The sequence below is a fragment of the Triturus cristatus genome, chromosome 2_2 (assembly GCF_964204655.1).
Source record: "Triturus cristatus chromosome 2_2, aTriCri1.1, whole genome shotgun sequence".
NCBI lineage: Eukaryota > Metazoa > Chordata > Amphibia > Caudata > Salamandridae > Triturus > Triturus cristatus.
In genome coordinates, this window is record NC_140582.1 from 951,607,405 (window position 1) to 951,622,031 (window position 14,627).

Below are 14,627 nucleotides of genomic sequence, written 5' to 3' on the forward strand. Positions count from 1 at the left end.
CCTGTCTCATACCAGTCTTGACTTTGAAGCTATACTCACTGTCTCCCAATTTGGAGGTAAAAGTATCATAGAATCACTTGATGAGTAAAACTATCTGTTGCTGTATGCCATAAGGTTCACAGAAGCTGTCATGGTGGATACTGTCAAAGGCTTTCTCAGCATCAATGAAGTTGATATATAGTTTTCTTAGCAACTCCGTGCAGTGCTCTATGATGTTGCATAGAGTGAGGGTCTTATGAACACACCCATTGCCCATATGGAACCTGTGCATGTACTTTTCATAACTGTTTGTCCACAGCATCAGAAATGCCCTATATAGTGATTTTGACCACGATTTTACTTGAGATTGACAGAAGGGTGATTCCACGCCAGTTGTTGATTAATGCTCCCTTCTTTCCAATCGTGGCTATGATGCCTTGATTCCAGTCGTCTTGTACTTTCTTTCCCTCCCAAATCAATGTAAATAGTGGTTGGAGGATTCAAGCTGTCTTGGCAAGAAGCTTTTCTGTTCTTGAGAGATCAGATAGCAAAGATGATTTCTTCTTTCTGTGGTGGGGTGGTGTTCACATCAAAGTCTGTCTCCGCTTCTTGGATGTTAAATTCGCTTATTGGTAATGGTCTGTTCACATTAGCCTCCAGAGGCTTACGGCAGGGGAAAGGTTACTTTCTAAAAGTACCCTTTCCTTAACATGTATTAAAAATCTGACTTAACCAGTGAATTGGGCTCTTAGTAAATATTTAAATAAGTCCAGGATTGACATTTCTAGCTGTTTCCTAGCCACAGATAACATTATTAAATGTAGTAGGGCACTCCAGTGTTTCTCTACGGAATGGCCAGCCTTGGTACAGTGAAAATAGCTTTTAGATACTAGTCACTGTAAGGACATGTAACTTTGAATTCTTAAATACCATGTACTCTCTTTCTGGTCCACAAATCCTACATGGGGGGACTTATTAATATTTAAAAGGAAGGATTTCTCCTGTCAAAAAGGGTTTTATTCGACAGATCGGGTTGCAGTTTTAAACTGCAGCTGCCAGGCTCCTGTGGTAAGCCTGGAGTCATGATTGTCTGGTCACACTAGTGGATGACAACGAATTGCTGTAGTCCATAGGTGACATTCAACTTTATATGCCATAGGTGTACTTTGAACATCATATACTATAGACTTATAGTAAAAATTAATTCTGCCAATTGGGTGTTAGCCAATTTGACATGTTTTTAGGGGTTCAAGTACATGCATGGATGCTTGGTTCACAGTGTCCCAGAATAAAAAAAACAGGCAGCATCAGTCCACAAAAAGGGGGGTGGTGGTTCTTTGCATACTTCCTCATCTGAAATGCTCTAGCAGTGGTGAAGGGTATGATCACGAGTTTAATTGGTTTTAGGCATTCTTCTGTGAGGCCCTCACTATGCTGGGTATTGCATATTAAACAGAATTCCATTACACATTCTTGTGGCTGGCTGCTGGAGGTTCAAAAATGTTTCAAGCCTCCTTCTGGCAAATATGTTGTAGACGCAAAAGGACTTACTTGAACATAAGCCTTCCTGTCTCAGAATTTTGATTCTGAGCATTGGTGATGGAAATAGTCGAAGATCTTGTGCCAGGAATACTAGTACTCTTACAAGGAAAGTTTTATCTGTGGTGTGCTCTGTAAGTAAGCATATTCTTTGACTATAGCTGTACTGGCTCAGGACAGATGGAGAAATCTCAATTCAATGTAATAAATAGTTTAATTGAGATTTAAAACAAACCATTGATATGTATATTCGAAAAAGGAAAGACACATAGCAAACATAATTGATCAAATATAATAATTTCACCGATCTATCTCTATAAAAGCTGAATATATAGGCTGACTTTTTTCAACTGAAAGATATGAAAGTAGGAACCAGTAAGTAAAAATTAAGGACAAGTAAGAACAAGCTTAGAGCTAATAGGTAGAGTATGGATAATATGCTGTCCACCTTGTCCTTTCTTTTATCCACACTGCACTCTCAGATTTACCCTTGCTCACTGCCACTGGAACCAACGTACACCCATTTAAGACCACCAATCAGAACAAATATGATCTTGGGTTGCTTATGTTCCCGTTCAAGTAGGAAATAGCCTGGCAGTTTGGGCTACACTGTTCCCATTGGAGCAGAGTCAAGACTGATTTGCATATATCTGGGTCCAAATTGAAATGGCATGGTGTGCAAAAGACTGATGGAGTGGAATGCTATCCCGAGCGATTGTCAGTGGTTAGTCATATTGCAAGCATTTCTCCTATTGCCCTTTGTGGTTTTGATTTTCTTTTTATTTATTTTTATTGCCATTTAAAAAAATATACAGCAAATGTGCAAACAACATAAAAAACACCGAGATCACAAACCCCTCCCACCCATCCACCCGGCCCCACACAAAGAAAATACATGATCAGTTCAATCATTGCTTATAACATGGTTACTTAAATTCATACACAAAACTTGACAGATTTCAATATAATTCCTCCAGTAAGCCACATGCAAGTATCTTAAAGTGACAATGCTTAATAATAATAATAAAAATTTCCCACCTCAAAGCGATCTTAATAAAAAGGGACATACTCATTAACCAACCTCCCTTGCCTTAAAGATCAATAGTGCCATGTGTTTTTGTATCCGCAGATAGACCAAAGATGCTCTTCATGCATTTTGTTATTCCCCCCTTTCACAGGCCGTATATTTAACCCAATCGGCCAAACGGTCCTAAATACTCAGTCCCTTTTTCCTGGCTCGAGCTCCTTTCTTAGCATAGATTGCTTTTTCCAGATCATATATCAAGAGTAACCGAGCCAACCATTGCTGAAAGGAAGGAGGATTGTTATCCAGCCAGGCAGAGGCGATTCAAAGCCTGAAGATGGCCATGGCAATACATATCCCCCCCCATCCCCTTTCGCCCGACAAAATATTGTACCCCCAATAATATCACCAGCGAGCTTAAAGTTAAATTCAAGGATAATTTATCTCTGCAAAAGCCAGAGATTTCCTCTAACACGGATGAATGGGCCCCACAGGTGGCAAACATATGCACTATGTCTGCTCCATGGAGAGAACATTGTGAGCATCGGGTGCCTTTACCGTCCCCCCATTTAGCAATCTTATTAGGAGTGTAGTATAAAAACAGGTTTTATAAAACGGAGCCTGAACATTTGTGGATAACAAATCGGATTCTGTAGCTGAGAGGGCTTGATGAAATGCCGGGGCAGTTATGCCTAATTTCAATTGCCAATTGCCAAAAACTGAAAACCTGGCTTTTCTGTTGCCTCTAAACCTACTTCCATACTGCTACCACTCAGCTTTAGTGCCAGGACACTCCTTGGAGTAGCAGTGCACTCTACAAGTATCCCCACATAGACACAGACATTTCCCAAATCATCATTCATATGTTTAATGAGGAGGTTGTAGATTATCCCAATTTGGGGAGGTTTAATGTCAATCAATTTTTCAATAAGTTCACTTTTAGCAAAACCAACAGGCCCCCGCCCCCCTTGCACAGTAACAAATTCCTGATCTGGAGATATTAAAAAACTTCCTTTTGACTAAAATCAAAATTAATTCCAAGGTCGCAAAATGGGATAATGTCCGATGAAGCAAAAAAGACCCCAAGTTTATTTATCCCAGCTTTAATACAGGTTGCCATTTAGTGATCCCCAAAAATCTCTTGTAAATTCTCATTATTTCTCATAGGGGTATAGAAATTCAATCTTCCAATGCCCAGTAATCTGCAAACTGAGGTAAAGACCTTGTAAGCTCCCATAAGGGTCCTAAATCTCACACTTTTGAAATACCCCAATTCCAATCGACACAATAAACAGCCCCAAGCTTATGGCCCACATAAGAATTCAAAAGAAGAGGAAGGGTTTGATTTTCTTTTCAAAGCATTGTTCAAAAATATTTCAATAATTGTAAGAAGTTGGGTTACTGGTTAAGGGGGTGAAACCCTACTCAAGCAGCAACCACAATACTTGTCAGTGTGAGGCAAAAACAAACCCCAAATTAACCTGTTCTCAACCCTCTCGTAGCTTGGCAAAGAGCATCAGGTTTAATTTAGAGGAAATGTGTAAAGTATTTATACACCAGATCAACCACTAATTGTTGAACATGACCTTGTCTCCAGGGTCATCCCTAAAACTTTCGTCTTCAGTCCTCCAATTTTTGCTGACTTTGTTTTTGCTGGCCATAGGACCCTGTGCACTTTACTATTGCTGACCAGTGCTAAAGTGCTTGTGCTCTCTCCTCTAAACATGGTAAAATTGACTCATCCCCAATTGGCATTTTTCATTTAATTACAAGACCCTAGTAAAATGGTACTACGTGTAACCAGGGCCTATGAATTAAATGTTACAGTTGGACCTGCAGCACCTATTGTGCCACCCACTTAAGTAGCCCTTTAAAAATGTCTCAGGCCTGCCATTTCAGCCTGTGTGTGCAGTTTTCAAACTGCTGTTTTGACCTGGCAAAATGACCTTTTGCCAGGCCCAAACCTTCCTTTTTTAAGTCTCGCGCAAGTCTTTTAAGTCATGCGCATGCGCTGCTTAGGAAAAAGACCTTTTGGAATCGATTCATTTTTCGCCCTAAAAACGTGCACGCGTTGCCTTGCTTTCAATGGCAACTCATGCACGTTTGGCAATTCCCTTGCGGGAGCGAGCTTTGGCGCCATGCTTTCACTGTTGCTGACACTTTTAAAAAAAACTTTTAGCACAATGCGCGCGCACTTGTTTTGTAAGCCGCTGACCTAGAATATCCAACACCGTTTCAAGTCAAAGTTGTAAAACGTTATTTGATACTTTAAACAATCCTGTAGAAAATGTTACGTTTCCAGTACCCTTCAATCAAACACTGCACCAGTGTTACTCCGCACTAGACCCGGGATGGGCTTTGAAAGTATGTGTAACATCTGATGTTATCTCACTCTTCCGGAGTCTGCGAACCTCAAGGTGGTCCTCTTCTTAACACCCCTTCCGAACTAGGGTGGCATGTCTGACGGCCAGGGCCCTCTGTTCTGTCCCGGAGCCGCTTGGTGTCTGCGCCGCTGTCCGCTCACTTGATGAATGCAGTGTGTGTACATGGCGACCAATTACTGCGAGTTTACATTTCAATGTCAGCCCGGCCCAATGGCATTACGGTGACCTTTATGAGAATCTGCGTGATTTGTGAGCCTGTGTCTGGCCCAGATGAACACTAAATCATTATTCATCTCCCAGCTACAGCTGTAAAACTCTGCTGCTTATTATCACCGCTTGTCCCATTGTTTATTATCATCCGTCAAGTAGAAAATATTCCATAATCTGAAATCAAGTGAATTCACTGGAAAGGTCAAGTTTGTGTAGATGTCTCTTTTTACAGCTCTTTACTTCAATGTTGACTAAGGCTCTATTATTAATGTCTCCTGATTAGTTTATTATTCGTCCTGCTGCATTTTTAGCTATCTGCCTGTTAATCAGTATGTCCACTCAACTGTCTGTCCATCTATCCAATTACCTGCCCACCGGCCCATCGACCCTCTCATCCACATTTACTTCAGAACCCAAACGTGCATCAGTTGAACTATCCATTCATCAGTTAAAAAATCCACCCATCTATCTATTCATCCATCCATCCATTTATTTAGTTTGGGCACTGCTAAAAGATGGAGCAAACACTTGACAAACATTCAAAAATATTGTATACTCAAAGCAGCAGACTAGAGCAGGCTCTGACAGAGCTTAACTGATACTGCAAGAAGTGAGTTTTGAGCGCCATTCAAAATGCACTGAAATTATGATAACAAAATGACTACCGGGATACTCAGTCTAATCTTGGGCACAGTAATTGTGAATGATAGTTACAAAGATGGCTTCTTTATTCGGTATGTACCCAAACAAAGCTATCAACTTGCTTCTTCTGGTTTTAGACCCACCGTAGATCGAAAAAGTGTTATAATGATAGCATGGTCAGAAAAATACAAGTATTGGCATAGCCAATAGGTCTCGCTTTTGGGACCTTGTAAGTATTCAATTATGCAGCACAATATCCTTGGTGCAACAACATCAACTGTTGCATAGTTAAACACTTATAAGGTACCAAAGGCGAGACCTATTGGCTATGCCAATGCTTGTTATACATAGAGGTCATCCTTAGTGTAGGCCCTGGTCAGCCCAGATGGCAGGGTGCAATGCATTTAAAAAGCAGGACATATACATTTTACATGTCCTAGTAGACAAAAACTTCTCAATTCATTGTCACTATTGTAAGGCCTGCCATTGTTATTGGATAACATTGGAGTTACCTTATTACATTTAATAAGCTATAATTTCTATATGGGAGGAGGTGACCTGTTCACGTTTGGTGTCTTTGGAATTGGAATGAAAAATCCTAAATTTTGGCAAAGTTGGATTTTCTATTACAATTTTGAAAATGCCACTTTTAGAAAGTTAATATTTTCCTGCATTAGCCATTTAGTGTCTGTGGCCTATCTCTGGGTCACATGACTGGGTGTAGCTGACAATTGGGCTTTGTGTATTCCCCCTGGACATCCACAAGCAATAAAGAGCGTAGTTGTGCCTGGATAGATCATCACTGGCCGGATGGGAGGGTGAAGCTGGGCTCAGCCCTACATACACTTGAATAGTCATGTCCTGCCTCACACAAAGGGCTACAAACCCCCTGTAGTTAGCCTGGAGCCAGGACAGGGTAAGCAGGATACCTGAGGACTTCAAAGGGAAACCTCTAGAGGCAGAAATAATGTTAACTAAAATAAAGTTAATGTTAACTAAAAGTTAAATGTCAATGTGCTTCATTTATTCCATAGGCTAATATTACATATTTAACATTATTTTAAATTAATGTTATTTTTTTTATTAAAAGAACAGAATTGCCTATCTTGAATCCACAACCTTGCGTTCATTGGAACTGTTCATATTTCTTATGTTTTCTTGTGTGTTGCAAATTATTATCTGTTTAACAGACCCAGTCACACATTCCCCTTGTGGCCTAAATAGCCCTATTATGAGTTCTGAGTTTTGAGAATTAATTAAAATTGTCTTCTGTATATATTGAGCTGCATCCTGCATCTGTTGCAAAAGAAACAATTGATGGAAGGAATGCTGGACAATGAAAACATTCACCACCAATCATGAGGATCTGGGTTAAATCCATGATTATTTTGCTCACCACACCACCCCAGTTTGGACCCAGCCATATGTAAATCAGTCATGACCCTGTTCCTTGTGGGAACAGTCCAGCCTGAACTGCCAAGCCAGGTTCACCCTGGACCAGAAACAAGCATCCTGGGACCGGTTTCAGGGCATCACCCTTTATCAGCCAGGCTAGCTTGAATCCAGTGGTGTAGTGAGCACAGGACCCACGTCTGGGCATTCCCTACCCACTTAGGGTGACATATGAAAAATAAACAATTGATGGATGGAATGCTGAACAATGCAAACATTCACCCCCAGTCACAAGGATCTGGGTGAAATCCATGATTCTTTTGCTCATCACACCACCCCAGTTTGGACCCAGCTATATGTAAATCAACCATGACCCTGTTCCTTGTGGGAACAATCCAGCCCAAACTGCCCAGCCAGGTCCTCCCTGGACTGGAAACAAGCATCCTGGGACCGGTTTCAGGGCATCACCCTTCATCAGCCAGGCTAGCTTGAATCCAGTGGTGTAGTGAGCACGGGACCCACGTCTGGGCATACCCTACCCACTTAGGGCGACATGTGCAAAAGAAACAATTGATGGACGGAATACTGGACAATGCAAACATTCACCCCCAGTCACAAGGATCTGGGTTAAATCCATGATTCTTTTGCTCATCACACCACCCCAGTTTGGATCCAGCTATATGTAAATCAACCATGACCCTGTTCCTTGTGGGAACAGTCCAGCCCGAACTGCCAAGCCAGGTCCACCCGCGACCGGAAACAAGCATCCTGGGACCAGTTTCAGGGTATCACCATTCATCAGCCAGGCTAGCTAGAATCCAATGGTGTACTGAGTGTGGGACCCACGTCTAGGCATACCCTTCCCACTTAGGGTGACATATGCAAAAGAAACAATTGATGGACAGAATGCTGGACAATGCAAACATTCACCCCCAGTCACAAGGATCTGGGTTAAATCCATCATTCCTATGCTCACCACACCACCCCAGTTTGGACCCAGCCATATGCAAATCTGTCATGACTAAGCCTGCGCAAAGCATTACGCTATGCTCGCATAGTTTGCGAAGTTTGTGCTACTTCGCACTACGCGAATTGCACGTAGCACAGTGCAAACACGCGTAGCATAGTGCAGCGGTCATTTTTTGCTTGCTCGCGGTCCTCAACGTCAAGTTGGCGACCGCGAGCAAGCAAAATTACATCCCGGCGAGACTTTTTCCTCGTTCGCGAACAGCAACATCAAGTTGCCGATCGCGAGCGTGGAAAATAAACCTCCCGGCGAGATTCTCAACGCGGGGAGGTCAGGTTTCTCATGCGAGTGGTCGCGTATGCCCGCGACCGCTCGCGATGAGAAACTACCAGTCCACGTTGAGAAAGCTGCCGCACGAGTAAAAATCTACTCGAGCGGCAGAAAACTACAGCTCGCACTGTGCAAGATGCCGTTTTCAATGATTGCACAGTGCCGGATGCTTGTCTGCACTGTGCAATCATTGAAAACGGCATCTTGCACAGTTCGCGAAGTGCTATGCGTAGCTCGCATAGTGCGAAGTGCACTTTGCGTAGCTACTCGTAGCGCAACTTCGCGAACTACGCCCAGGGTTAGTCATGACCCTGTTCCTTGTGGGAACAGTCCTGCCCAAACTGCCAAGCCAGGCCCTCCCTGGACCGGAAACAAGCATCCTGCATCCGTAGCGACGTTTTTCTGTAGATACTTGAAAGCCTTTATACCTTTTTTTCAAGCTCCGGTGTACGTTATGCTTCTCCCTGTCCATTTTGTTTAGTATCTCCCCAAAATTCCACTAATAAAGATAGTTCTCCTTGTTATGCCACACTTGATAAGGCCTAGCATTTAGACCCACTCCCAGGTTTTCAAATCTGTGTAAATCTGGGAATGCATCAAAATCTATGGGTGGATCCATGGGTGCAACCGTGCTCCACTCATGGAACACCTCCCAAGGTGCTTCCTTGCATTACATTTCTTTACAAAGCCATACAAGGCTGCGCAAATCAGGCCTTGTATGACTCTGAATGCATTTGTGTTGACCTTGCGCGCCTTGTGTGAAGCAAGGACTAGATAAAGCCTTAAAAAATATGGACCTACATCTTTTATGCATTTTGTTTTTCACTGAGCTGCTGTGTTTCGACAAGTTTGTGTTTTGCCCCACTGACAGTTTGTGTATTCCCCCACTGACAAGTGCCCGCCCGTCTCCACAGTAGTAAATTGCACTCTGGTCTAATGCAATGCTTGTTTATCTATTCCTCATACTTTTAAACTCGTTTGTAAACACATATACCTAATCCCTTGCTCAGGCTTTGTAATTTCCTTTGTAATCCCTAGCTCAAATATCAGCCTTTCCCTTTCTATGCACCAAGGGCCAGATGTACATAGTTTTTTTAGGTCACAAAAGGTCCAATTTCCACAATTAGGTTGTTGCGACAGGAATAAGCCTTTTTTTTATTGTACAAAGCCCTCTTTTGCGACTCAGTAACCTATCACCGAATCGCAAAATGGGTTTGCGATTCAGTATTAGGAACGGGCGTGTTAAGGCCATACCTTCCTAATAGCGTCTTGCAGTGACATGTGGGAATGTTTTGCAACCGAAATACGTCTGCAAAACTTTCGCATTTTACTGCTTACTTCAAGTATGTGGTAACCCATTTAGAAACAAGAAGGGGTCCCTAAGGGACCCCTTCCCCTTTCTGAATGTTTATATGCCTCCTCATACAAAATAAATAGAAAACTTTTCATTTTTCTTTTTGAAATGCATAACATTTTCCTTTCAGGAAAACAGGCTGCATTTAAAATATATATATATATTTCCTTATTTAAAAGCAATCACATACATGGTGGTCTACTGACCCCAGCAGGCCACCATCCCTGTGATTTTAGCAATTCCCAACGGGTCGCAAACCTAGACCTACCTCATGAATATTAATTAGGTAGGCCTATTTGCGACCCACTGGGAATCGCTTAATGTGTGAAACAAACATTTGTACATAGCTGTTTGTGATTATTAAAAAGTGAATGGCAAAAATATACTATTAGGTAATCGCAAACACAAAGCTATGCACATCTGGCCCTAAATGCTCTGTGAGTTGAATGTGCTTACAAAATTGAAACACGTGTTTTTGCAGTTAGCCACTGAGATGCCTCGCTGTTTTAAACATGCTGTCGGTAGATGAGTTGAGTTGTTGTCATGTGTTGGTGGAAGAGGTGGGGTGTTTGTTTCCCTCCCTGGGTGGTGGTGGTTGGTGATTTGCTCTGTGTGGGTAGTAGAGATTGGTTCTATCTTGTGTGGCATTTATTCTGCTTGTTTGATGGGATGAGTCTTGTGTTTTTTGATTACGTGTCGTGCAACCAACAAAGACCTTCTCTGTCTAGTATCTATCTTATGTTTTGAAGCTGTGTTTCATTTATCTAGGTGCAGGGTGTGAATCGTATTTTGAGCCTCTCAATGTGTATGTATATAATTAAAGAACAGAATGAAATTCATTAACCTAAGACTTCAGACTTCTATTCTGCTTCCAACTTAAATTTTCCTCACATATTTTACTCAATTCCTTTGTACCCCTGTTGTGAGATCTACACTTGAGTTTCTGGTATGCAGATTTTCATAAGATGTATCATTATAGTATGATTCAGGTATAGAGCTTAGCCTTCCATGGCCCCAATGTTTGTCCCTTAGGAACACCACATCGGCATGCCTTTGAGGATCATGTAAGAAACGGAGATTACAAAGTGAAAATATAATACCACAGCCATTGCTGCAGTATTCCACCAGTTTGTCTGCCCTATTCCCAATTACACTTGCTTTTATCTCGCTATATTTTCATGGTGTGGGCGGTGGACCTTAAATTTGTCCACCCCAAAATATAACCTTGGTAATTCTCTCCAGGGTCGATGAATCAGAAATGGTGTTAAACCTCAATTTCATGAGACAATGTGTCCCCAAGATAAGGCACCCCGCAGCATATCAAAATTCAATCGAGTAAGAGTGTACTCAATGATTAAGTCTGAGATCAAGAATAAAATGTAAAAGATTTAGTACAAAAATTCAAACAGTACGGTACAGAGATCATCAATGTAAATGCATAAATTAGAGCCAAGGCTCCCAGTAAATAGGGCGTAATTAATAATGTGCAGAATCAGAAAAGAGAGCAGCAAAAAACAATAGCGAAACGGAGAGCATCGCTAGTAGCATTCAGAAAAGCTCCGGCTCACCCCCAAAATCAGGGGTTTATATACCATTTTCTCACAGAGAAAAACATGAATTCTGCAGAATCATTGTGGTGTGAGCAAAATAGTTTTATTCTTAGCAAACCATAGCTCAGTTTTATGAAATTGAATGTTGCTTTAGCACCTACGGACTTCCCCACCAGACAGACTGTGCTCTTGAGGCGGAAAGCCGAGAGCTTTTTTAACTTGTTCTACAACTTATTTTTAAAAAACTTTATTGTCACTTTACCTGTGTGCACTTGCTTCTTGGCTTCTTTGATTTCCTGCGCAGCCGAGTTTCGCTGCCGCAGCCCCCACAAGCTTTTCCCGCCGCCAGCTCGGCGAGGACCGAGGCCACGCCCCCTTGCGAGGCCACGCCCCCCTGCGAAGCCACGCCCCCCACGCCACCCTTCAAAAGCGCTGATTGCTAGCGCTCGCAGCCCAGACAGACTGTGCTCTTGAGGCGGAAAGCCGAGAGCTTTTTTAACTTGTTCTACAACCTATTTTTAAAAAACTTTATTGTCACTTTACCTGTGTGCACTTGCTTCTTGGCTTCTTTGATTTCCTGCGCAGCCGAGTTTCGCTGCCGCAGCCCCCACAAGCTTTTCCCGCCGCCAGCTCGGCGAGGACCGAGGCCACGCCCCCTTGCGAGGCCACGCCCCCCTGCGAAGCCACGCCCCCCACGCCACCCTTCAAAAGCGCTGATTGCTAGCGCTCGCAGCCCAGACAGACTGTGCTCTTGAGGCGGAAAGCCGAGAGCTTTTTTTAACTTGTTCTACAACTTATTTTTAAAAAACTTTATTGTCACTTTACCTGTGTGCACTTGCTTCTTGGCTTCTTTGATTTCCTGCGCAGCCGAGTTTCGCTGCCGCAGCCGCCACAAGCTTTTCCCGCCGCCAGCTCGGCGAGGACCGAGGCCACGCCCCCTTGCGAGGCCACGCCCTCCTGCGAAGCCACGCCCCCCACGCCACCCTTCAATAGCGCTGATTGCTAGCGCTCGCAGCCCAGACAGACTGTGCTCTTGAGGCGGAAAGCCGAGAGCTTTTTTAACTTGTTCTACAACTTATTTTTAAAAAACTTTATTGTCACTTTACCTGTGTGCACTTGCTTCTTGGCTTCTTTGATTTGCTGCGCAGCGAGTTTCGCTGCCGCAGCCCCCACAAGCTTTTCCCGCCGCCAGCTCGGCGAGGACCGAGGCCACGCCCCCTTGCGAGGCCACGCCCCCCTGCGAAGCCACGCCCCCCACGCCACCCTTCAAAAGCGCTGATTGCTAGCGCTCGCAGCCCAGACAGACTGTGCTCTTGAGGCGGAAAGCCGAGAGCTTTTTTAACTTGTTCTACAACCTATTTTTAAAAAACTTTATTGTCACTTTACCTGTGTGCACTTGCTTCTTGGCTTCTTTGATTTCCTGCGCAGCCGAGTTTCGCTGCCGCAGCCCCCACGAGCTTTTCCCGCCGCCAGCTCGGCGAGGACCGAGGCCACGCCCCCTTGCGAGGCCACGCCCCCCCACGCCATCCTTTCACTCCCAATAAATAATGTGCATCTCTCGGACGCGCAGCGGACGAGCGCAGCGGGCGCGCCGTCTGCGCGCCGAAGGCGCGCCTAAGGCAAGCCCGTCTGCGCCCGTCCACGCCAGACCGAGCCATGGGGCATGGCACTCTGTTCCGCCCATCACTTATTCAGCCCAATCCCTTAGGGATCTTCAATATCCCGCATTTACGGCTCCCCCTACCGCCATCCGACGTACAACTGCCCTTGGCATCTCGCGCCATAACCAAATCTGCTTAGATGGACATCTACCCCCAGGTTCGCCTAGCAGGAGCTCCACTTCAATCAGGGTACTCTACCTAAACACCCGCTCGCTAGTGAAACACTCCGAGGACATTTTTGTTCTCCTGTCTAACTCCAACCCCGACCTGCTCTTGCTTACGGAGACCTGGCTAACCTCCGAGGCTCTCCCTGATATCCTGGCAGCCCTCCCCCTGATTACTACATTCTCCATACCGACCGCCCTGACGCCCGGCCAGGGGGAGGGGTGGCAGCCATTATATCTAAACGTCTTACCTCTATCTCCTCTAATTCCCTTGTCTTACCGGGGGTTGAGAATTTACTTTTTAGTGTACAAACCGACACTGGCACCCTCACCTTTCTCCTATTATACCGACCTCCCCACTCTATGCCCTCCTTCCCCTTCATCCTGAGTGAACAACTATCCGCGTTATTAACAGTGCACTCTGACTTCGCCATTTTCGGTGACCTAAATTATTGGTTCAACAACCCCAATGCTGGCCCTCACGCCACTGAGCGCTTTGAGACTCTTGCGAACCTGAACCTCACTCAGCATGTCTCTCATCCTACCCATATCAAGGGCCATATTTTAGACCAGATTTGGTCCTGTAATCTGGCCCTGTCTTCACCAGCTATTCTCCCCTGTACCTGGTCTGACCACCACTTGGTGGATACTACCATCACAGTCACCGGCCAGACTTTCACTCCCCTAATGGCCGGGGGACAGTCACGAAAATGGAACACCTATGATGCCCAGGGCTTTCTTTCCGCCCTTATCGAAACTTGTCCCGATCCTCACCCTTCCAGCGACATCGATCATCTGGAACAGGAAATAGGTTCCTGGCTGGAGTCCGCCAGCGACCAGTTCGCCCCCCTGGTCACTTTCCCTTGTACCAGGCATCGGTACTCTCACAGGTGGTTCTCCGACGACCTTAAGACTCTGAAATTAAAAACTCGCCAGTCAGAACGCACTTGGAGGCGCGACTATTCTGACTCAGCCAGACAGGCCTACCTGGCTACACGTAATAACTATAAATCTGCTATTAGGTCAGCAAAAATGGAACACTTCTCCAATCGGATTGCTTCAGCTACAAATAAATCCAAGGAAGTGTTCAGAGTTCTAAATGAGCTAACCACTGATGAAAGATCTCTTCCAGCTCAGACCCCTACTCAGGCCACCTGTGATACTTTGAACTCCTTTTTTTTGGAAAAAGTCATCAAAATTAAAAAATCTATCCCTCCCCCCGCCCAGCTTACTCCTCTGGACCCTTCCCTCAATAACACCTTGACCTTCACTTCCTTTCCTGTCTTAGACACGACCTCCTTAGCGGAACTTGCCACCCGTGTGAAATCGGGCTCCCCTAATGATTGCTGCCCTCCCTATGTTCTGCGTAGCATCTGCCTTAATCTGCCAGATAGCATCTTACACTTACTCAATAGATCACTCACCAGTGGC